Source organism: Schistocerca piceifrons, chromosome 5, assembly GCF_021461385.2.
Source record: "Schistocerca piceifrons isolate TAMUIC-IGC-003096 chromosome 5, iqSchPice1.1, whole genome shotgun sequence".
In the NCBI taxonomy this organism is placed as follows: domain Eukaryota; kingdom Metazoa; phylum Arthropoda; class Insecta; order Orthoptera; family Acrididae; genus Schistocerca; species Schistocerca piceifrons.
In genome coordinates this window covers 50,389,639-50,415,633 of record NC_060142.1, presented here as the reverse complement: position 1 = coordinate 50,415,633, position 25,995 = coordinate 50,389,639, and the positions used below count along the sequence as shown (strand labels likewise).

Below are 25,995 nucleotides of genomic sequence, written 5' to 3'. Positions count from 1 at the left end.
ATTAAGTATTGTTTCTGTTATATTCAGAAATTCAAAATGTAGATTTACACAGTTCGTCCAAAAAGTTCCAAAGTTGATTTTTATTCCTGGCGTTAAAGTGACGTCAGCGCAGAATCTTGAACTAACAACTACAAACAACAGATATGAATTTGACCAGTCAGTTGTGAGCAGGAAGTGTTAAGCTGTGGCCTTGCGGCAATAGTGCGTCAACGTTGTTGTGACACGTATCGCAATAGAGCAACACCTCTAAATTAAGTTTCCCAGATATTCTCCAGGAAATTTTGAGGAAGAGAAAAGTGTGTGCAAAGTTTGTCCGGCACACCTTGATTCGCGAGCAAAGCCAACGACGCGTGGACTCCTGGACCACTACGAACCCACCACCAAAACAGAAAATGCATTCACATGAAATATCAAAGCTGTGACGACAGAACCGCCAATGTGACACACGAGTTCAACGGCATCCCAGAAAGGGACTCTCTTGACAGTGTCCCGTGGTTCTATGAAGGTTCTGTGCCTTGTACTCAAGTGGGGGGGGGAGGGGGGGAGGGAGACTATCTATAACACCTGAAGCATTAAAACCACTACCTTATCTATTGTATATTTTGTTACCCAAATCTTGTAACTTTATGGAATGACGGAGTATTATCAAAATGTACCTTCACGGATTTTATTTCGACTATGAGAACTGTCTGTGTCTGAGATTGACTTAGTTCTGATGTATGCCACATGTGGTCACGACAGAGTTGTACATAGTGGGACCACTTACATAAAAGATTGCACTCTATCATTCATATTTGTGCCCACGGTTCAAGCTAAGCACGCTCTAATAGCAAGATTACAGGTAAGTCATAAATTATCGTCTTGTTCGACATAGGTGTTATAACGTCTCACACGTGGTCAGTTACGAGACAATTAAAGCAGAAGTATGGGAGAGTTTCACGCAATAAGGAACTTTATACTGTATTTGTTGTTTTTAAAGGACGATGGAGCAATTCTCTTGTTCTCCATTGTTCCATCGATAGTTGTTTCTGGTGGGATTCGATGATTAACTATTTCTTTAATGGTTAGGAGCTTGTGTTTCGCTGCGCAAAGTTGTAAAATATAGATTTCGTGAGACGAAATTTGGGGATGACCAATTTCTAAGGGTAGTATCGTGTAGTCCGTTGCGCTTAACTTTTGATGTATAGCAGAGAGAGAAAGGAAATGTGAGTATTCTCCCTGATGTAAGTTTAATCGCAATGTTAACATTTTTAGTCATATCTGTACAGACAGGGTGTCAATGGAATGACTTTCAATGAGCCCGTCCACTTAACAGCTCAAAGATTGAACATGGGAATAGTTTCCCAGTATAACTTTTAAACTCCAATAATGCAGCTGGATCGACATCACTGGGGGAAGCAATAGGGCAGAGCGTTTGTCACGAAATGTTCATCGCAGCCTGTACTCGGTTAACTGTTTGAGGCATAATGATATTAAAGCGACACTACCTGTTCAACATTTTATAAGGAAGCAAAGAGGTAATATACATTCAATAATAATTTTGTCACATAGTTTTACCACTTCCGTTAGTGGCGTGATGACACTTCATATTACTGAACGAGGTGGCGCAGTGATTAGCACACTAGACTCGCATTCGGGAGGACGACGGTTCAATACCGTGTCCGACCATCCTGATTTAGGTTTTGCGTCTTTTCCTCAAATCGCTTCAGGCAAATGCCGGGATGGTTCCTCTGAAAGGTCACAGCCGACTTCCTTCACCGTCCTTCCCTAATCCGATGAGGCCGATGACCTCGCTGTTTGTTCTCTTCCCCCAAACAATTTAACCCTACACCTCATATTCCAAGTGCCACTGAAAGCGGCAAGTGACAGGACTTTTCTTTCTTTTCGTTTTGTAGCCACTTGAGCTACATTGTACTAGGTTTTCTGGAAAGTATCACTATGGAATACACAAGTTATGTTTTCGCTGTTATTGTTTGGGTGCCTGACTCGTGATATTTCAGATAGTAAATTCACTTTATCGCCACGCAGATGGAAGACTTTTGCCAAAAACTTTTTTGTAATCTAAAAACCCAACGATCATCGAAGTGTCGAGAAGATACAGTTGAATGTCAATGTAACTTCGCACATGTACACACCATCGGTGGCTATGTACAGTAGATGTTCAGAATTGCAGTTCTCTGTGACATTAAGAATGGCCACTAGAGATAGTTAGTGTTGTTTAGTGTTGTTATCACGTCTGGTAGGGCACAAAAGTGGCGTGGATAGCGTCCGATGTTCTGAGAACCCTGTGAAGGACACGGAAATGGCGAGACCGTGTTATAAGCACTCGACAGAATTTGAAAGGGGGCTCATTGTGACTCTCCATTTGGCCGCTTGGTCGAATCGTGTAATATCGAGAACTGTGCGGCATTCGGATGTGACAGTGGGCCAGTGTTGGTTTGCATGGGAACGTCAATATTCGATGTGAAAGTTCCATGTCTGACCATCACAAAGGAGGTTCACTGCATTGTGCACCTAGCACATCATAACTCATTCACATCTATGCCTGACATCCGAGAACAAGAAATGGACTCCCTGCAACACTGTGCGTCCTCTCGCACCGTCAGTCAGAGAGCATCAGCAGACGCATTACGGGGTTATCGTCCCACGGGCATCCTGCTGTTAACACCACAACATAAGCGGCTGCGGTTGGAGTGCTGCCGTGACTGGGGAGCATGGACCGCCGGTGTATGGCGTCTGATTGTGTTCAGCGATGAACCATCGTCGGCAAGCATAGCGGCGACCTGGGGAGAGCCGCACTTTTCCTGTGTCTTGCAGAGGCACAGCGGTGTTACCCCTTGTGTTATGATGTGAGGACCTATCGGGTCTGACTTGAAGTGGCGGCTGGTTGTGACAGGGAATACTGACGACACAACGGTACGTCACAGACATCCTGATCTCACACGTTACCTTGCGTATGACAGTATCCTACTGTCGCTTACCAATAGAACAATGCTCGTCCACACATGGCACCTGTCTCAACGAACTGTCTACGTGGTACTTAGGTACTCCCTTGGCCACGAAGATCTCCAGAGCGGTTTCCAATAGATAGCCTTTAGGGCGGTGTGTGTGTGGCGGGGAGGGGGGGGGGGGACACATCAGCTTTATTACACTTCCCAACTGAATCGGCGCTAATGCATCCAGGCCAGACGAGTGCAACACCATATTGATACGTGGGCTCACACTCCCAAGGTCTTTGTAAATTTTACTTGACTTTTTTGATGTTAATTACATCATTTACCCTCTGAACACGTGAAGTTCCAATCTTTCCTTCTCTTCTTCTGGGTGCTTCACTTCTTTGTCAGGCAGTGTATGATTTGATGCCAACAGAAATATCTGTGTTCTTATTCCCTACGCATTAATTCTTGGGATCCTTTTCCTCACTTGCATGTTGTGTACAAGACAAAGTGACCGCTATATCTTTTGTCCCAGAATTACTTGTAGCAACATAGTTCGAGAGCCTTTGTTGAGCTTGGAGGGTATCGGTATGAAAAATTCAAATTCAAGATTTGATACGATCTTTGGTTTCTTGATAATACAGATAGTGATCCTGATTACAAAGCAGAAAGTTCCCAAGAATCATGTGCTTCGCTAGAAGAGCGTAGTAGTGCCGCATATGATTCTGCCATAGTAATCAGCTGCATAGCACATCAGTCAGACCCTAAAATCACTCAGAAAAACGGTGGAGGTAAAGAGGTACAAACCGCATGTACCGCAAGATGCACGTCTGTAACGTTTCAATCACCTGTCAGAGTGGACGAAAATTTGTAAAACTTCGTGCAAGGTGCAGCATTAAAAAATAAAGCAAGGACACAGGGGATTTATTCTAAATACAAGGTCTCACTGAAGAAGAGTTAATCAAATATTTTCACAAAACTACGTAGAATGTAAATATTTTCTAATATTTTTCTTATCGATTAATGTTAATTAACGAGGTTAGGTAAATGTATTTTATTGTTATTTAATTACGTCAGTAACGACTTCCGTAACACAATTAGAGATCCTTCTAAACGACTTACAGGCATCACGAGTCCATAATCGCAAGAGATACAGATTCTGAGGTGAAGGAGATCTGCTCTCAGATCTTTACATGTAAACGTATTTTGTAGTGCAGTCTCGTCTTCCAATAGTATTCCAGAAGTAATAAAATTTCGTGAATAGTTAGAAATAAAGTTATTGTAAAGGAACCACTAGCCCAGGAAACAAAGATGACATAAAAAACATTTATGTTTTTAATTTGTGAAGATTTGTATTGTTTTCATTTTATTTCTCGTTGCTTTTATTCTTAGGATGACTTTCAGTTGCTGTTACAATTTTTTAGAGGGACACACTTCGCTTTGCACCCTCCGTTGTCCTTATAGGAAATGCACCTAGTGTTCGTCTGGCATAAGGTGTATGCACAAGCGTTTGGTTCGCACTGCTCTGCCACCTGCAACAGAAAAGAAACGTAAATCAGTGTTACAAAAGGTCGACCAGCAACCTGTCTCACTGACTACTCGGACGTTGCGCTTTACCAAGAGAAACACAGTGAACAATGTAAAACACAAAAAGCTGAATATCTGTGAGATTTGACCAGAGAGAGATCTGCTGTATATCACTTTGTCTTATTAACAGAAGTGACATCATGGTGACAGCTAGCGCAGAAAATACACGTAACACACTCCGCCACAGTACATGTATATTTATAAAGCACTGAACGGCTACCGCGCACAAAATTGCTCCATTTAACTGGCGTTTTTGCGATAATTTTCGAGTTCTAGAACTCGCTTTCAGGCATATCGGAAATGCAATGAACGAAATACTTAACCAGTGATTGACCTAAGTTGTACAGTACATTAAACTTTTAATGTTTTTGTGTGGAGTTTGGTTCTACCAATGCAGTTAATATTGTCTGATTATCTGAAGTTTCTTGTAACGTATGCGAAAAACATACGGATTATTATACTATGCCCACAATTACCACGTTTGCCCTGTGATATTCACAGCCTTACGAAATGTTGATGTGACACCATTTGTTTGTATGCTGACTATTAGTGTGGTACGTTTAGGGACCACAGATGTGACTTCCCGTGTACTCTTGCCTTTTGCCAACATGCTAGTCAGTCTGGGAACCTTAGGGGTAGGATTATTAGAGGATGAGGAGTTGATCCAAAGGAGAGCTTTCGGAAGGACCGGTGTTCGAGCCTCCGTACAGCCATTCAGATCCAGCTTTTCAGCGTTTTCCCTAATGTCGCGGTGTTTCCTTACAAGGGGACACAGTCGGTTTCCTTCCCCACCCTTCCCCAGTCCGGTCTTATGCTCCACGTCTAACTGTCCTCGTTAACGAAGGAACAATTTTCCTTCCTGCCAAAGAAGAGAAGAGCAGCTAGTGTCATCACAGTTTTGTTTGAAACATCCCCTTAGAATAATTAAGAATAACAGTGCTGGAAAAACTCTTACGTTATTTGATTTTCAAACAGCTGAGCAAAACTCAACGTACTCAGACAGTTTTCTCTTTACTTATTCTGATCATCACTAAACCGACACACAATAAGTTTAGCGCAACGTAATCTGACTTTCAATAATCCCTACAAGGAAATGGCCCTGACTAACAATAACCTATACCTTTCATGAATCACTTACGTCACAAAAATCTTCGTTATTCGAACTACTGCATTATAGCGAGCGCCAATACTGCCAGCTAAATAAAAGATTCTAACTACTGAAGGCACTAACTTCTGACAGGCATAGTTAGCAAATGAAAGATTCTGATAGAGAACAAACAATGTTTCCAGAATGAGATTTTGACTCTGCAGCGGAATGTGCGCTGATATTAAAATTCCTGGCAGATCAAAACTGTGTGCTAGATTCTAACTACTGAAGGCACTAACTTCTGACAGGCATAGTTAGCAAATGAAAGATTCTGATAGAGAACAAACAATGTTTCCAGAATGAGATTTTGACTCTGCAGCGGAATGTGCGCTGATATTAAAATTCCTGGCAGATCAAAACTGTGTGCTAGACCGAGATTCGAACTCGAGACTTTCGCCTTTCGCGGGCAAGTGCTCTACCAACTGACCTATCCAAGCACGACTCACGCCGCCTCCTCACAGCTTCACTTCTGCCAGTACCTCGTCTCCTACCTTCCAAACTTTACTGAAGCTCTCCTGCGAACCTTGCAGAACTAGCACTCCTGAAAGAATGGATATTGCGGAGACATGGCTTAGCCACAGCCTGGGGGATGTTTCCAGAATGAGATTTTCACTCTGCAGCGGAGTGGAAAGTAGGAGACGAGGTACTGGCAGAAGTAAAGCTGTGAGGACGGGGCGTCAGTTGTGCTTGGGTAGCTCAGTTGGTAGAGCACTTGCCCGCAAAAGGCAAAGGTCCCGAGTTCGAGTCTCGGTCCAGCACACAGATTTAATCTGCCAGGAAGTTTCAACAAACGATGTATTTACCTTACTAGCGTTCAAAAGTCATAATATACATATAATTTTGTGACATCCAATTAAGCAAATTTCCTTTTTCTGACGGACACACGTCTAGATCGTCCGCTCAAAACTCTGGCTCTTCTCTCGCCACATCCACCACTGCTGGTGGCTCACCTCCAACTGCGCAACGCTACGCGCTGTTCACATCCAACTGCCCAACATTACAATAGCGAATATTCCAACAATGAGTCCAACCAGCCACAGACTGCACACAGCGCAGTCAGCGATTTTCATACAGAGGGCTACGTGGCGTTACCAACATAAGAACCTAAACAGCCTACTTCCATGTTTTGTTAGAGCGAGAATGTCACGAAGATCCTCGTGCAAATGATGTTAAAACAGAGGCATTGTGGCTCACTCAGAGGGGTTTACTATAAAATTTAAGAAACCGTACGCTACAAAAGGAGTCAACCAACATGTTTCTTCCTTTCACCTATTGCTCTTGAAATAATCGTCATGATCAAAACAGTGCGCTGTTCAGGAACGGGAAAGAGAAATGGCGGGAGGGCGGACGACGAATGTACAACGATAGTGGCACACAAGGACCACCTACCAACAACCATAAAAATATTTCAGGAGTGTAGCTGCAGATGTACTTTTTTATTATTATTTCTGTTACATTACATTCAAACTGTATTCCAGGACCTGGTGGAATTTTAAACGAGTTGTGGCTATCTCTCGTTTGAATGGTGGGGGGGGGGGGGGGGGGGGGGTAGGACGTCAGACGGGCCGACTTGGAGCAGGAGGGGCACCACAGGACATTTTAATTTCCACTGTCTATACTTTTACAAATAAATTCATAAAACTTTGCCAGCATGACCAGAAAGGATTCAGGATTCATACTCATAGCAGTGGAAGTTCAAAAAAAGCAACAAAATAATTTTTTTTAAATGTGAAGTTTCATCATTTTTTCACTAACTATTGGCTGCATTTGTTGCTATAGGTACACTTTTCATCATAAGTAAGAGAGATTCTCCGATGAATTTTGCACAGCATGCAAACCATACTTAAGGGTGTATGAAACTCTAGAATTTATTTAATTTATGAAAAACTGAATGAGCTGCTATATTTTGTACTTCATGTTTAGAAAAAAAAGTGAAATTCTATAGTTAATTATCTCAATTGTTACCACAGTTTTTAATAGATTTGTACCTATAGCAACAAATGCAGCCAATAGTAAGTGACAAAATGATGAAATTTCACATGTTAAAAAATTTATTTTGTTACTTTTTTGAACTTCCACTGCTATGAGTATGAACCCTGAACCTTTCTGGTCATGCTGGCAAAGTTTTATGAATTTATTTGTAAAAGTATAGACAGTGGAAATTAAAATGTCCTGTGGTGCCTCTCCTGCTCCACATCGGCCCGTCTGACGTCCTACCCCCCCTTAATAGAGTGGTTTTGAGGAATGCTGAATCGTACAGCAGTCGATGCCAACTGATGTCACAAGTTGGTACTACGTTTCCTGGTACTCAGTGGTGTCGCTCAGTTTGTTTGAGGAATGGATAATCAGAGGGTCGTGCGTAAGTCTCAAAAATGGATTCTTACATTTTTTTTGCTTGACAAGGGGATACTAAAAATGTGTTCAAATACAGAAAATGCGAGACTCACTTGTCGAAAAAAAGTGCAGTAATGTGTGAATAACAGCACTGTATCTTCGTTCGAAAACTTGATGACGAAAACAACAGCAACAGTGATACATGTCATATATCAGTCAGGCATTATATCTGTAAGGTAATCAGTGACGAAAAGTAACTCCTTTATATTGTACAGTGCCTGACAAAAAAAGTGAAGCACCTAGAACAAATTGTCGGATTGTCAATATAACTTTGTACTTGTAGACACAATTGCCACGTATGTAAACGAACAGAGTTGCAGTTCTCTGTTATAAATAGAACGGCCAACAGTGCGCATTACTGTCGTTCGTGTTTAGTGTTGTTACCAGTCCTGTGAGAGCTAGAAGGGGCGCGAACAGCGTCTGACACTGAGAGCTCACAATGGAGGAGATGCTACGTAGTTGTGTGAGACAGCGTTATCAGCAACTGGCAGAGTAGTAGACTTGCCTCCCGGTGTCGTACGCCGGGAAACGTGACTAAGTTTCGGCTGAATAGGCTACAGATGCGATTCATAATTACCAGCCTTAGAAGATACATAGCAGTGAATCAAAACAGTTCTCCCCAGAACTACTTGCGGGATACTCTGCGGCTCTTACAACTAAAGGTAGAACGAATAAGGGGAGTAAAAGGTGATAATCTGACTCAAATATCAACTGAAAATGACGTCGATATCATATTACTATAGGAAACTCACTGCTCAGATAAAATCAAGCTTCATACCACCTGTAAGATATCTGGCTATACGTTAGTTGCTGCCACACATCACTCAAGCTATGTATCTGCAACGTCTATCGAGAATGACGAATGTAACAGATGTCCTAACAAAAACAGAAAATTACATCTATACCATCAGGCTGAAAGTCGCCAACACAGAGATTGTGAACATCCACAAGACTCCCGGTACAATCATGGGTATAAGAAGGTGGTCAAAGTATCCAACACCTGGTAGCAGTAACTGGAAACTTCAACAGGCATAACACAGAATGGGGCTACAGAACTACGGATGAAGATGGCTTGAAGGTATCGGAATGGGCTGAAATGGAACGTCTTCTCTTATTATTCGACGGGAAGGACAAGTGAACATTCCACTCAGCTAGATGGGCTCAAAAAAGCAATTCAGACCTCGGTTTTTGTTATCACTCACAACAGAGAACTACCGCTACAAAGCAGCAGGAAGGTGCACGTGATTTTCCGAGAAGCTACGACAGACCTGTTCTGGTGAATGTTGGACTCCAAATCCCAATAGCCAGGTCTGCACCAGAGCCACAACGGAACAAGTCGGAAAAGTTCTCAGAAGAGGTTGACTATACTGTCCACTTTATTATCCCTAAAGCTAGGCACTATGACCGCTTTGACAGACTAATTCATTCCATTGCCAGAAAACAGCTTCCAAGAAGCTATATGGAGAACTACATCCCCGGATGGAATCCTAGATGCCAGCAATTGTATGAAGAATTTCAGTGACTCAAGACATCGATGTAGCACATGAGCAGATCTCCCCTCTAGACTCAATTAGGCAAACAGACTGAGGGATCTAATAGAAAACATGCCTTTCCAACACTCGGGCAAGAAAGTATGGAACGTAAAAGAAAGTTGCTAGTACCACAAGAGCTAACAACACCTTACCAGACAAAATAAATCCTAACGAAATAGTAGCTAGGATTTTCAATGAAATAAGAACGCCAAGAAACAAAAACAAACAGAAAGTCAAAGGAGTGAAACACGAGCTAAATTCTAAAATTTCTCAAGCACAGCCATCCCAATTCGCACAAAAAATCTCTACAGCCAAAGATGCTGCAGCCTTAGACACCTTCAAACCTTGTAAAGCTGCTGGGTTTGATGGCATATATCTTGAGTTCCTTAAACATGCTGGTCAAAGTGCAGTGCAGCGGCTAGCTGCACTGTTTAACGATGTCTTCGTAACAAGCAGACTGCTTTTTAAGAGAAACACTTTGTGTTGATTCTGATGCCGCGTGATGTCAGGTATTCTGGAAATTTTGGAATGAAAAACACTTTGTGACTGACTCCACAACAAGATCCTATTTTTTCTTCAACAGAAAAAAATAGCTCTGAGCACTATGGGACTTAACGTCTGAGGTCATCAGTCCCCTAGAACTTAGAACTACTTAAACCTAACTAACCTAAGGACATCACACACATCCATACCCGAGGCAGGATTCAAACCTGCGACCGTAGCGGTCGCGCGGTTCCAGACTGTAGCGCCTATAACCGCTCGGTTTTCTTCATCGCCAGACCCACATTGCCCTTAGTAGGTCTGTGGCATCCAAACATATAAATCTGCATCCATGCCCGGTGCTGTTTCGAAAACAAGCACTTTAGATATCCGCATAGGTTAGTGAAGCAGGGAGAACTGGCAGACCAGGGAATGTGGAAGAATGGAAGAACGATTAGTGTCGAACGTCCGTTTGACAACACTATCATTAGAGACATAGCACGCGCTCAAATTGGAGGAGGATGAAGAAGAAAATCCTCTGTGCACTGTTAAATGAATCTTCCAGGAATTTGTCGTAAAAGGTTATGGGAAGTCACGGGACCAAAAATCTAGCTGATCAGGCAGCGCTGTGAACAGTCATGTCCCAGAATACGAGTTCATTCCAGCCGCCCTTATTTAGTATTTCTGCTTTTTCCCTAAATCGCTAAAAACCGTGCCGAGGTTGGTTCCTTAAAGAAGTACACGACCCATTTCCTTCCGTATCTGCAAAGACTCGCCGTCTGCTATACGCAAAGCCCTTCGTTTCATTTCATTTCGCATGCGTTCGGAAATATTAAAGATATTCTATTTTTTGCAATGTTTTAATGCGAGGATTAAGTTATTATAATGGTAATAATTCCTCACCGCAGTTGAAGGCAGTACAACAGCAACCAGCAGCACGGCCAAGATGAAACAACTCATCGACTTCCTTTCCATGTTGATACACCAGAAGCAGCGTTTGCAACTTTCTGTAAGAAAAAGATACCATCGTTTCTGAGAGATCTTTCACAGACATGAGATTCAAGTGACTCAGAGACAGATACAATAACAATCTGCAGGTGCATTTCGTACTTCACTGAAACTGTAGTGTTTCTGTAAGCACATATCATTTCATTTTAAATAGTCTTTGCAATTTTTCAATACGTCAAACTTGCTTGCAACTACCATAAAGTGGATGATACCATAAAGTGGATACTACCATAAAGTGGATGCTTTTGATGATCTGACATAGTGAACGGCAAGTCAGAAAGTGCTGATACGACAAACGGACCGTAACTATATTCCTTTGGTCTCATTCTGTTACTTGCAGCTATTTCATTAGCAATATAGAATAGACATTATAAATTGTAGAATCAGTTGTAGTCTCCTTGCAATGAAGTTCATTGTAATGATCTTCCTCATTAATTGTTGAGTATACCTGATAAATATTTACGATACATTTCATTGGTAGATATTTGTTTTCCATGTCTTCAATGGGAATGTTTTCATCTTTTTAGTTTTGTGAATTGAACTGTAAATACTGAACTGCTGCATTCATTTATGACATAGTCATAATAAGGTTCGTCCATCTGATATAAACTAAAGCACACGAGCATTGCTAAATAGGGCGCAACCTTTCCGAATGGCAATTTATCAATCCAGATACCATTATTATTCAACTGACCTTCCAGTACCCTCATTTTACCTCATTTTGGTATTATTGTTCTCCGTTACAGATACGTTATCCTTTTGAATCCTTCTGATTTTTTTCCAATCGAAGGAAAGAAAATAGTATCAGTCTCAAACTGAATATGTTACAAATAAGATCTTACGAAGATTGCCACTTCTTCACTTCAGTCTAAACTCTAAAGGCTTAAAACCGCTTTCCATAACAAAAGGAAAATTCCACCACTTTTCCTATTCTTTCTTTAGTTCATACGTATATAATGTCGTCATCCTGTACCATTATTGTAGATGATGACGTATAAACTGACATATGGAGGATCGTTAGCAGATTTATCAAGAGCTTTCAGTGTAAATTTCGCCAAGATGCAGCTAAATGTTTACTCAAAAACAATAAATCAAAAGCAAATTGGTAATACACATCGCTGCTTCTTCCTGTAAGATTATTTGCAGACTGCTAGTGTTTCGTTACGCAACATCCATCTGTCAAACAATTTTCGTTGCTTGTCTCGTTTAAAGTTCAATGTTTTTTTGGACGACTAGGGGGCATCACTGAAACAAGAGAATTACATATACGATGATGAGCGGCAAGGAAAGGGCTGTTGAATGTACATGCACAATTTATAATTAACTCCAATACAGTCACAAATAAAGGCACACGTAAGTAAATATTATTTAAAGTCTGAGTCAGAATAGATATATTCGCTTGCTCAAAATCGCGCATCTTAATACAAAGGAGCCGAAGTTGACGTACATGGTTCTCTTAACCAAATATCACTTAAGTCTTTTCAGATAATTTTTCTTGTGCTATAATCATATACTGAAGGCCCCACTTTTCAAAATTTTTACCAATGACGAGCTGAATTTTATGAAGCCTAGTAGAAATCTAAGATAGCAATACAGGTAAACATACAAGTGGCATGGCGTAAACATCTGAAAATTCAAACTGTTTGGTGTTATATGTGGTTTTCCTTGTTGTGGAGATACATGAGAGCATTGTAGCACTTTCAGTCTCAGGATCATATTTTCATTACCTAACTCAACGGAAATAATCACCAAGACTCCGATAAAAGAAAAAATACCAGTATTTGTAATTACACAGACACACAGCGCAACTGTAGGTGTATATTTACAAGCAATTGACATGCGTAGCGTTCGAAACTAAGTGGTCAGCAAAGTACAAACGTGGACGAAACATCAGTCTAAAGATTAAAATTTATTTTTTTACAAATGAACTCACGTCATTGTTACACGATTTATGAGATTACACCTACAAGCTCCTTACAAAGAAAATTCTTTGTAACACACAGTACCAAAATCTGACAACAGTGGCATTTCCTGTATTTTTTTTAACGACTTCGATTGAAACTGTGAGGCTAGGTAGCCCGCCTCGTTTTCTTTAGTTTCCTACTTGCGTATTGTACCTTAAAATGCGGTTAATAATATTACTTTTATTTTTAATTTTCTTATTTGTAATATTACGGCACAGTAAGTGTGAGTAGTTTTTCGGTGTAAAAGCAAGATGTTAATGTTAAGAAATAAGGTTTGACTTCCAGAGTACTTCGAATATTCTTCTTAATGGTGGGCATAGCAGTAACATTCAGCTATCAGCGAAATTATTTTTCAAAATTCCGTGCAGTACATACTCTTAGGAAAGTAGGAATATGTACTGGAAAATGTGTTAGAAACTTGTTAAGCCCAATAGGACAGCAAAAACGTATTAGCCCCTCACAAAGTAGTTGCACAAGCAAGAGTTACACTAGTGAACACAATCTTTGCCAACTGTGGCGTAGTAGTAACATCCGGAGCTATATATTGAAGAGGAGGTCGCGCAGAGAAAAGCAAAGAAGGCGAATGTTATTCTTTTTGCGGCTATAAGCAGGCTGAGCTGCGTTAAAGACAGTTCCAGTCAGTCTGAAAAGAAGTGAGCAAATTGAAGCCATTAATTACAAATAACACAAGTCCATATTTTGGCACTTCAGTGTACTCATCCCGCGCTATACAAATGATTAACAGCCAGAACAGCACAAAATTTTGAACGAAGTCTTGGGATAGCGATATGCACACATACAGATGGCCATAGTATCGCTTACAGAAGGTATAAAACGGCAGTGCATTGGCAGAGCTATCGTTTGTACTCAGACGATTCAGGTGAAAAGATGTCCGGCGTGATTAAGAAGACTTTGAAGGCGGAATTAAGACTCTGACCGCAGAATGATATTGGGAGCTAAGCGTGTGGGACATTCCATTTCGAAAATTGTAGTGAATTCTGAAGTGTTGGCAGAAGAGCCAACACCGTGTTGCTAGAGGAGGCCGAAATGCACGCTTTTAAGCTCACGCAGGCTGGCGTGAGGTCTGGAACAGGTCAGAGAAATAAGACTAGCAAAACAGGAGGTAACTGGTAGAATACTTAACCTTAATCCATAATTGTAGAACATCGCTCTTGATTGTACATGCTTCAAGATAAATATCAAATGCTATGGCGCCTTGCTAGGTTGTAGCAAATGACGTAGCTGAAGGCTATGCTAACTATCGTCTTGGCAAATGAGAGCGTATTTGTCAGTGTAGCATCGCTAGCAAAGTCGGCTGTACAACTGGGGCGAGTGCTAGGAAGTCTCTCTAGACCTGCCGTGTGGTGGCGCTCGGTCTGCAATCACTGACAGTGGCGACACGCGGGTCCGACGTATACTAACGGACCGCGGCCGATTTAAAGGCTACCACCTAGCGTGTGGTGTCTGGCGGTGACACCACAAATTCAATATTCCGCAGTGTAAAGAGAGCGCCCTGAGTACCACATTTCAGGCATTACCTCTCACCACGGACAGTGCAAAAGCCGACTGTCTTCACATAACGACCGAGAGCAGCGGCGTTTGCGTAGAGTTGTCAGTGATAATAGACGAGGCAACACTGCATGAAATAACAGTAGAAATCACTGTTGGACAGTGCAGCGAAATTTGACGTTAATGGGCTGTGGCAGCAGACAATCGACGCGAGTGCTTTTGCTGGCAGCACGACATCGCGTGCTGGGCCTCTCCTGAACTCGTGAACATATCGGTTGGACCGTTTGTCTACATCTACATACATACTCCGCAATCCACCATACGGTGCGTGGCAGAGGGTATCTCGTACCACAACTAGCATCTTCTCTCCCTGTTCCACTCCCAAACAGGACGAGGGAAAAATGACTGCCTATATGCCTCTGTACGAGCCCTAATCTCTCTTATCTTTGTGGTCGTTCCGCGAAATATAAGTTGGCGGCAGTAAAATTGTACTGCAGTCAGCCTCAAATGCTGGTTCTCTAAATTTCCTCATCAGCGATTCACGAAAAGAACACCTCCTTTCCTCCAGAGACTCCCACCCGAGTTCAAAAATGGTTCAAATGGCTCTGAGCACTATGGGACTCAACTGCTGTGCTCATCAGTCCCCTAGAACTTAGAACTACTTAAACCTAACTAACCTAAGGACAACATACACACCCATGCCCAAGGCAGGATTCGAACCTGCGACCGTAGCAGCAGCGCGGCTCCGGACTGGAGCGCCTAGAACCGCGCGGCCACCGCCGCCGGCCCACTCGAGTTCCTGAAGCATTTCCGTAACACTCGCGTGATGATCAAACCTATCAGTAACAAATCTAGCAGCCCGCCTCTGAATTGCTTCTATGTCCCCCCTTAATCCGACCCGATAGGGATACCAAACGCTCGAGCAGTATTCAAGAATGTGTTTTATAAGCGGTCTCCTTTACAGATGAACCACATCTTCCCAAAATTCTACCAATGAACCGAAGACGACCATCCGCCTTCCCCACAACTGCCATTACATGCTTGTCCCACTTCATATCGCTCTGCAATGTTACGCCCAAATATTTAATCGACGTGACTGTGTCAAGCGCTACACTACTAATGGAGTATTCAAACATTACGGGATTCTTTTTCCTATTCATCTGCATTAATTTACATTTATCTATATTTAAAGTTAGCTGCCATTCTTGAAACCAATCACAAATCCTTTCCAAGTCATCTTGTATCCTCCTACAGTCACTCAACGAGGACACCTTCCCGTACACCACAGCATCATCAGCAAACAGCCGCACATTGCTATCCACCCTATCCAAAAGATCATTTGTGTAGATAGAAAACAACAGCGGGCCTACCACACTTCCCTGGGGCACTCCAGATGATACGCTCAACTCCGATGAGCACTCACCATCGAGGACAACGTAGATGGCTGGAAAGCCACGGGTTGGTCAGACGAGCCCCATTTCCAATTGTTATGAGTTGACGATAGGGCTAGTGAGCGGCGCAGACCCCATGAAGCCACGGGCCCAAGTTATCAACGAGGCACTGTGCAAGCTAGTGGTGGCTTCATAATGGCGTGGGCTGTGTTTAAATGGAATGGACGGGGTCCTCTGATCCAACTGAACCGATCGTCGATAGGAAATGGTTATGTTCGGATACGTGGAGACCGCTCTCAGTGACTCATAGATTTCATGCTCCCAAACAACGACGGAATTTTTGTGGATGACAATGCGCCATGTAACCAGGCCACAGTTGCTCGCGATTGATTTGAAGAAGATTCTGGACATGAATCCCATGGAACATTTATGTGACACCTGGACGGCTATAGAGGCAGCATGCCTCAGTATTTCCGCAGGGGTGTTCCAGTGACTTGTTGAGTGCATGTCACGTCGAGATGCTGCACTATGCCGGGCAAGATGAGTTCCGACACGATAGGAGGTACCTCATGACTTTTTTAGTCTCATTTTATAGAGGTAATGATACTCGTAACAGCTCAGGTCCATGAACTACTCCGTTTTTGATTATTAGTAGAAGTGATGCATTTCATTCCATTGACTTTGCCTGCCTTGTGACCGTAATTTTGCCCGTATACAACTGAAGAAAAGAAAGCAAGATACTGGCTGCATACCAAATCAGTGGGTTAAGATGATGCAGAAGGTGCTAGTAGTATAAGCGTTGTTGATACTGAGCAATCCATGATTGAAGATTATGAAACACTTTGTCCAGTTTCCAAAGCTCTCGAGTGTCCAGCCGGATGCGATCGTTGAAGTCCCATGATATTTCGGCGAATAACATTTCCGCCATCATCAGGTGGTTCTGATGGAATGGTCTGCCTGCTCATTCTCAGTGTTATTTATGTCCGTCAGTCGGGCTTCGATTCCCTGCGCCGATGGTCCGATTGTGGCCGCCAGTATGTCGGCGCAAGGAATCGAAGCCCGACTGACGGACATAAATAACACTGAGAATGAGCAGGCAGACCATTCCATCAGAACCACCTGATGATGGCGGAAAGGTTATTCGCCGAAATATAGTGGAACTTAACGATCGCATCCGACTGGACGCTCGAGAACCCTGGAAACTGGACATACGCCGGGAAAGCCTCCTATCACACTTATGTCCAGTTCGAAAAAACCTGTTCCTCTGACAAATAATCAAGGGAAGTGCAAAACAACGACAAATAAAAACACTGAGTACCATTACAATCGTGTGACTGTAAGTAATACTAGAAGTAGTCTTGTCACCGATAGATATAGTTCAGACAGAAACGGTTTCTTAATGATCGAATTCTTAAATGTCCTTAGGAAAATGACAAACCAATAAAAGCTCCTGGAGCAAAGGACATGGGGAAGTGTGCAGCAGCCATTAATCAACAAATCCAAATCATCGCTGATACTTTGAGGAGCAGATGGAGAAATACATAACACAAAATGAAAAATATATTGATTCAGAAAGTGAAGTCTGGGATTCAGATTAAATGTGGGAATATATTTATAGTTCACACTATCGTAATTAATTTAGGTCAAAATAAACAAATTTCCTTTCTTGCCAACTTAATTAAAGATCCGTTAACGGGAAACTGCACAACCTGGCATACAATGACTTTCAAAACAAGACAAAATTACCATTTTTTAAACTTATTAGGGTTCCGTGCATCACCCTGTAAAAACGAGGCCCTTACGGAATCGATTTGTTGTCCGATTGTCTGTCCGACTGTCAAGAATATTTTTTCTTAGGAGTGGGTTGACGTATCAAGTTCAAATTGATGTCCCATGTTAAGGTTTATAGTTCCTCGGCGACGCAAAAATTTTAAGCTTCAAAATCACTATAATTAAATGATACGGCTATTTATGTCACATATTTTGGCACTCAAAAACTCACTCGTCAAAACCTATGGGTGCCTCTCGTTGACCTACAATCACGCAATTTGGCAAGAAGCAAGGTTCCACAGTACAACTAAAGGGAAAAAATACGAAATTTGTTAATTTGTTATTATTTAATATGAAAATTTTTTTGTCTTTTTTATACGTCTGTCTGTCCGTCTGTTAAGTGCCTTTTTCTATTGAACAGTTTGATCTAGTTCAAGTTTGTGTCACACAATAAAGTCCGACGTCCCTTGGCGGTGTGAAAATTGGCCTCTGAATGTTCAAATGTGTGTGAATTTCTAAGGGGCCATACTGCTTAGTTTATCGGTCCCTAGACTTACACACTACTTAAACTAACTTATGCTAAGAACAACACACACACCCATGTCCGAGGGAGGACTCGAACCTCCGGCGGGAGGGGCCGCGCAGTCCGTGACATGGCGCCTCAAACCGCAGGGCCACTCCACGAGGGTGTAAGCCTCTAAGTGAATGCAATCAAAAGATACGGTCATTTATGTCAGATATTTTGATACTCGAAAAATCAGGCATCAATACCTATACGGTACTTCCCGTTGACCTAGGATCATGAAATTTGTCAAGAAACAATGTTTCACAGTGCAAGTAAAGTAAAGTCAACAATCCGGAAATTGTCAAATTGTAATTATGTCACACTAAAATATCTTTGGCCATTCGAATATACACTGCATCCATCATCCGTCAAATGCCTAACTGCATGTCTACATAAAATGTAAGTTGTGGTCGTATTTTAGTAGATAAATAAAAATGCCCCCTGCCCCCATGAACCATGGACCTTGCCGTTGGTGGGGAGGCTTGCGTGCCTCAGCGATACAGATGGCCGTACCGTAGGTGCAACCACAACGGAGAGGTATCTGTTGAGAGGCCAGACAAACGCGTGGTTCCTGAAGAGGGGCAGCAGCCTTTTCAGTAGTTGCAGGGACAACAGTCTGGATGATTGACTGATCTAGCCTTGCAACACTAACCAAAACGGCCTTGCTGTGCTAGTACTGCGAACGGCTGAAAGCAAGGGGAAACTACAGCCGTAATTTTTCCCGAGGGCATGCAGCTTTACTGTATGGTTAAATGATGATGGCGTCCTCTTGGGTAATATATTCCGGAGGTAAAATAGTCCCCCATTCGGATCCCCGGGCGGGGACTACTCAAGAGGACGTCGTTATCAGGAGAAAGAAAACTGGCGTTCTACGAATCGGAGCGTGGAATGTCAGATCCCTTAATCGGGCAGGTAGGTTGGAAAATTTAAAAAGGGAAATGGATAGATTGAAGTTCGGTGCCAGGAGGAACAACATTTTTGGTCAGATGAATACAGGGTTATAAATACAAAATCAAATAGGGGTAATGCAGGAGTAGGTTTAATAACGAATAAAAAAATAGGAGTGCGAGTAAGCTATTACCAACAGCATAGTGAACGCATTATTGTGGCCAAGATAGACACGAAGCCCATGCCTGCTACAGTAGTACAAGTTTATATGCCAACTAGCTCTGCAGATGATGAAGAAATTGATGAAATGTATGATAAGATAAAAGAAATTATTCAGGTGGCGAAGGGAGACTGGAATTCAGGAGTAGGAAAAGGGAGAGAAGGAAACATAGTAGGTGAATATGGACTGGGGGAGAGAAATGAAAGCTGTCTGGTAGAATTTTGCACACAGCATAAATTAGTCATAGCTAACACTTGGTTCAAGAATCATAAAAGAAGGTTGTATACATGGAAGAATCCTGGAGATACTAGAAGGTATCAGGTAGATTATATAATGGTAAGACAGAGGTTTAGGAACCAGATTATAAATCGTAAGACATTTCCAGGGGCAGATGTGGACTCTGACCACAACCTATTGGTTATGAACTGTACATTAAAACTAAAGAAACTGCAAAAAGGTGGGAATTTAAGGAGATGGGACCTGGATAAACTGAAAGAACCAGAGGTTGTACAGAGTTTCAGGGAGAGCATAAGGGAACAACTGACAGGAATGGGGGAAAGAAATACAGTGGAAGAGAAATGGGTAGCTCTGAGGGATGAAGTAGTGAAGGCAGCAGAGGATCAAGTAGGTAAAAAGACGAGAGCTAGTAGAAATCCGTGGGTAACAGAAGAAATATTGAATTTAATTGATGAAAGGAGAAAATATAAAAACGCAGTAAATGAAGCAGACAAAAACGAATACAAATGTCTCAAAATTGAGATCGACAGGAAGTGCAAAATGGCTAAGCAGGGATGGCTAGAGGACAAATGTAAGGATGCAGAGGCTTATCACACTAGGGGTAAGATAGATACTGCCTACAGGAAAATTAAAGAGACCTTTGGAGAAAAGAGAACCACTTGTATGAATATCAAGAGCTCAGATGGAAACCCAGTTCTAAGCAAAGAAGGGAAAGCAGAAAGGTGGAAGGAGTATATAGAGGTTCTATGCAAGGGCGATGTACTTGAGGACAATATAATGGAAATGGAAGAGGATGTAGATGAAGATGAAATGGGAGATACGATACTGCGTGAAGAGTTTGACAGAGCACTGAAAGATCTGTGTCGAAACAAGGCCCCGGGAGTAGACAACATTCCATTGGAACTACTGACGGCCTTGGGAGAGCCAGTCCTGACAAAACTCTACCATTTGGTGAGCAAGATGTATGATACCAGCGAAATACCCTCAGACTTCAAGAAGAATATAATAATTCCAATCACAAAGAAAGAAGGTGTTGACAGATGTGAAAATTACCGAACTATCAGTTTAATAAGTCACAGCTGCAAAATACTAACACGGATTCTTTACAGACGAATGGAAAAACTGGTAGAAGCCAATCTCGGCGAAGATCAGTTTGGATTTCGCAGAAATATTGGAACACCTGAGGCAATACTGACCCTACGACTTAGCAAATAGATCAAGGAGAGGCAAACCTACATTTCTAGCTTTCTCTAAAGCTTTTGACAATGTTGACAGGAATACTCTCTTTCAAATTCTAAAGGTGGCAGGGGTAAAACACAGGGAGCGAAAGGCTATTTACAATTTGTACAGAAACCAGATGGCAGTTATAAGAGTCGAGGGGCATGAAAGGGAAGCAGCTGTTGGGAAGGGAGTGAGACAGGGTTGTAGCCTCTCCCCGATGTTATTCAATCTGTATATTGAGCAAGCAGTAACGTAAACAAAAGAAAAATTCGGAGTAGGTATTAAAATCCATGGAGAAGAAATAAAAACTTTGAGGTTCGCCGATGGCATTGTAATCCTGTCAGAGACAGCAAAGGACTTGGAAGAGCAGTTGAACGGAATGGACAGTGTCTTGAAAGAAGGATATAAGACGAACGTCAACAAAAGCAAAACGAGGGTAATGAAATGTAGTCGAATTAAGTCGGGTGATGCTGAGGGAATTAGATTAGGAAATGAGACACTTGAAGTAGTAAAGGAGTTTTGCTATTTGGGGAGCAAAATAACTGAAGATGGTCGAAGTAGAGAGGATATAAAATGTAGACTGGCAATGGCAAGGAAAGTCTTTCTGAAGAAGAGAAATTAGTTAACATCGAATATAGATTTAAGTGTCAGGAAGTCGTTTCTGAAAGTATTTGTATGGAGTGTAGCCATGTATGGAAGTGAAACATGGACGGTAAATAGTTTGGACAAGAAGAGAGTAGAAGCTTTCGAAATGTGGTGCTACAGAAGAATGCTGAAGTTTAGATGGGTAGATCACATAACTAATGAGAAGGTATTGAATAGAATTGGGGAGAAGAGGAGTTTGTGGCACAACTTGACAAGAAGAAGGGACCGGTTGGTAGGACATGTTTTGAGGCATCACGGGATCACAAATTTAGCATTGGAGGGCAGCGTGGAGGGTAAAAATCGTAAGGCCAAGAGATGAATACACTAAGCAGATTCAGAAGGATGTAGGTTGCAGTAAGTACTGGGAGATAAAGAAGCTTGCACAGGATAGAGTAGCATGGAGAGCTGCATCAAACCAGTCTCAGGACTGAAGACAACAACAACAACAAATAAAAATGTTTTATTATAGCTTGTCCCTCTACATATACAAGGTAAAGCACCTAAAACTTGCGGAGCAAGTATTGTGGAAGTGGAAAGTGCTATCGATGTGCGTTTTTCACAGAGTCGATTGGTTCAAATGGTTCAAATGGCTCTGAGCACTATGGGACTAGGTCATCAGTCTCTTAGAACTTAGAACTACTTAAACCTAACTAATCTAAGGACGTCATACACATCCATGCCGAGGCAGGATTCGATCCTCCGACCGTAGCGGTCGCGCGGTTCCAGACTGAAGCGCCTAGAACCGCTCGGCCACTGCGGCCGGATAATTTTCTCAGAAGTGAGGTTAGTGGACTTGTGATGTTCTGGAAAGCTTCAAGTGTATTTTGCAAATAAAAATGGTTAACCACGTACTGCACGCAATTTGTTCTGAATTCACTGTTCGGTACTACATTGTTTCCCACAACCAGAAACACGCTTTCTTATCCGTTTCACTACAGTATCTACATCTACGTACATAATCCATGAGCTCATGTACGGTGTGTGGCGATGGGTGGTATGTTCAGTGCCAGTCATTCCCTTCGCTGTTCTAGACTCAAATGCAGCGCCCGGAAAATGTGTGTCCGTATCTTTCTGTCAGATACCTAATCTCCCATATGTTGTCATTACTGTCTTCAAGCGAGATGATTGTGGCAGAAAGTGGAATCGCTCTGCAATCTTCTGTAAACAATGGTTGTCTGAACTTCCTCGCCAGCGTTCCGCATAACGGTAGTCTCCTTCCCCCTAATGATTCCCACGAAAGACCGTGAAGTTTTTCCGTGACACTCCTGTACTGATCGAGTCGATAGCTAACGAATCCAACCCCACATCTCTGCATGTGCTCGTTCCATTTAATGTCATTATCAGCTTTACTCCCATGCGCGTAACCGACATGACTTTGTGAAGCAGCATACCATTAATAATGAAATCGAACATTACAGGAATGTTTCTCTAGCCATTCACATTAACATAAAATTATCCACGTTTGTTTATGTCTTTGAAACCAATCTTTGCAACTACTGAAAGCGTCGTCTACGTACACATTTCCCAAGTCTTCTTGTATTGTTTTCAATCTAATTTCCCTTTGTCTTGCATGCAGGGGACACTTCTGGATGTAAGCAGAAATAATGCAAAAATGCAGTCACCGATCACGCTTCAATCCAATAAAACTAAACGCGTTACACAGAATAAATATGCATCTTAGTAGCTGCATCGACGATTTGAAATACCTTAAATAATTATACAACAACTACGAAAGCCATGACCAAACATTTCTAGAATATATTCAAATTAAATGAGCCACACAGAAGATGTATCCAAGTAATTCAGAATCTTCTACAGCCACTCAACGACAACACTTCCCCGCACACAACAGCCTCATCAAAAAACAGTTCTAGATTGTTGCCCGCCTTTTCTGACAGGCCATTAACGTGAATGGAAAACAGCAGCGATGATAACACGATTCCCGAGGCACACCTGACGTTACCGATAGTTAAAATGAATACTTGTCGTCTTGGACAATGTAGGCGGTTCTGCTACTCAAAATGTCTTCGATACAATTACAAACCTAATGCATGACAACTGCAGTTAACCTGCTGCATTGCTAAGACTAAATATCTGTCACGTTTTCTTCAGTGTCTCGCCCACATTGACAAGTAGGGGTGAACCGCGTGAGTATACAGGGAGTTGGGAAATTCCCGTTACAAACTTAATATATCAAGTTCCATTGTGCACTCGACTGTGCATGCCAGCTAACTGCCTCGCACTTTACTATTGTGTACCATTCTTCTCGTCCATCTGCGAAAGACAGGGGCACCCAAGTTTCCATTGCATTCACATACTACGAAACGCTTCCCCAAGGACTTGTAGAGGGAAGTGAGTACATAACATTCTGAATAGGAACGCATGTCCGGAAACGCACGCTTTCCATTCTAAGACGGTTTCAGTCAAGATGTGTATCGCGTCCACGTCTGCTAAGAGAAAGAGAAAAGCGTCAGAAAAAGGGTTCAAATGGCTCTGAGCACTATGGGACTTAACTCCTGAGGTCATCAGTCCCGTAGAACGTAGAACTACTTAAACCTAACCTAACCTAAGGACATCACACACATCCATGCCCGAGGCAGGATTCGAACCTGCGACCGTAGCGGTCTCTTACATCAGTAAATCTATTCATAGTACTGCTTTGTATCACTGCTAACGAACGACAAACATCACTTGGAAAACAAACGTGAGACAGCGCAGAGCGGTGCTGAATACAAGCTTGAGGAGCAAGAGTAAGGTGGGCATTACTGTTTTCAACAGAAAGTAGTGCTCGACCAAGATATTATTGCACTTGCCCTCCCTTGACAGTTATCAGAAGCATGCGCTGACGTTATGGTAAACAAGTACAGTGTTGAATAAGGAAAACGCATCGCACTGTGAAGGCTTTCAGGACACTTGTGCATATACTATCAAGTTGTTCATTGAAGCATCACGACAAAAAATTACAATAAGCCAACCAAAGCACCCTCATTCCCAGTTGGACAATGTTGCAGTCGATTAACACTGTGAGTGAATGGAAGAAGTTTGGTTACACACAAACCACACAGCACTCACAACAGATATTTGCACTGTTATGCTGATATTCTCTGTACAATACAAATACAACAATGAATGGGGGGACGGGGGGGGGGGTTAAGAAATCAAACGAGACCATGGGTCCCCTTCCCCAATATACTACAACGGCGCTTGGCAGACACTGCTAGAAAATTTCGACTACTACAATAGTAGCGAATAGTGTGCATTGTTTCCGAACGCTAATATCCAATAGGACAATAATACTCGTCTTATCTGGCGACAGCTGGAATTGGATAAGATTTTTAATTATTGCAAGCTTTAATTTGAACAATCTGGACGTTTAGATTTGACACCTGTAGCAGATTCAGAGAAATAAAAACCATCTGAATACCTCCCAAGAAATTCTAGCCTTCCATATAAGATACTGAAATTTGCACATAAAATACTTTGAATTAATCACGGTTGAATTGGTATTAGTATTTCTTAAGTACTCCAGTAATAAGGTTCGGTAAATAATTCACACTTATAAATAAGCCAACACCGTGGATGCTTTTATGGTTCACAGTGACATTCCTTCGACACACTATGCTCACATTGAAAGGTTGAACCTTTATCATGAATTCTGAAGAGAAGCTTAAGCAAGAAGCTTTTTTTTTATCTCAGAAGTTGGCTATCGCAGAAGAAAATATCACAGAAGTATGAGTCATAAAACTGACTTGAGTCTTTTATAGTTTCTAACAGTCAGCAAATAGAACGAAAATGGCCACAGCGATATTTAAATTATGTGTAGAAGCGTCTCCGGACTCAAATTCGATAGACAATGAAAGATACGGAAGTCGCGTAGAAAAGATTCGAAATAAACTGATATAACACTGAGTAAACTTCCGAAGTTTTGCCGGTTATTTCGTTTTCGTCCTGTACGTAGTGTTATAACTTCGCCAGCTCTGTGCAGCTTCTTTGTAAACTGGAGGAAGAACCGTGGCGCATTCTTACTTGGCTGAAGGCTTGCCTCTGGCACGTGGCGTGTTAACTCGGCAGAAGGAAGCGTCTGTTCCGAAGCCGTGAACTGTCCGGCTTTTATACCCGCACTCGGTTGTTTTCCGCTTCTCTTTCTGCCTGGGGAATCACCTGCTCGTTATCTCACGCCCGCAGCTCACGTCCGTGGCATGGCCGCAGTCCTTGTGCGTGACCTTGGCCCCACTAGCTGGCTAAATGGATACACCGATCAGGGCCAGTTCAGTAACCACAAAAGCGACATATTATTATTTTGGCGTCCTCCTCCCCCCCTCCCCCCCCCCCCCACCCCGCTCTCTCAGAGATTAGTTACCTTTTCCATTAGTTGCCTGTCCTTAAACTTTTGGCGAGGCTTTTAAAATTAATTTTAAGTATAGCAATGGTGTAAATGAGGTGTACTTTCTTTCAGAGTAAGTACTACATAGATATTCCTCTGCAACACGAATAAATTACT

The 25,995-nt window shown here is 42.2% G+C and overlaps 1 long non-coding RNA gene and 1 other non-coding gene across 2 annotated transcripts; one reads left to right on the top strand and one right to left on the bottom strand.

Moving 5' to 3' along the window:
- Positions 1-4,268: 4,268 nt before the first annotated feature.
- On the bottom strand, positions 4,269-25,584 carry LOC124799270. Its single transcript, XR_007017001.1, has 3 exons — positions 25,521-25,584; positions 10,980-11,083; positions 4,269-4,468 (listed from the first exon to the last, which is right to left on the bottom strand). It is a non-coding gene; the product is annotated as an uncharacterized LOC124799270 (long non-coding RNA).
- Trnal-caa lies at positions 6,355-6,429 on the top strand. The gene has a single exon. It is a non-coding gene; the product is annotated as a tRNA-Leu (tRNA).
- Positions 25,585-25,995: the final 411 nt, after the last annotated feature.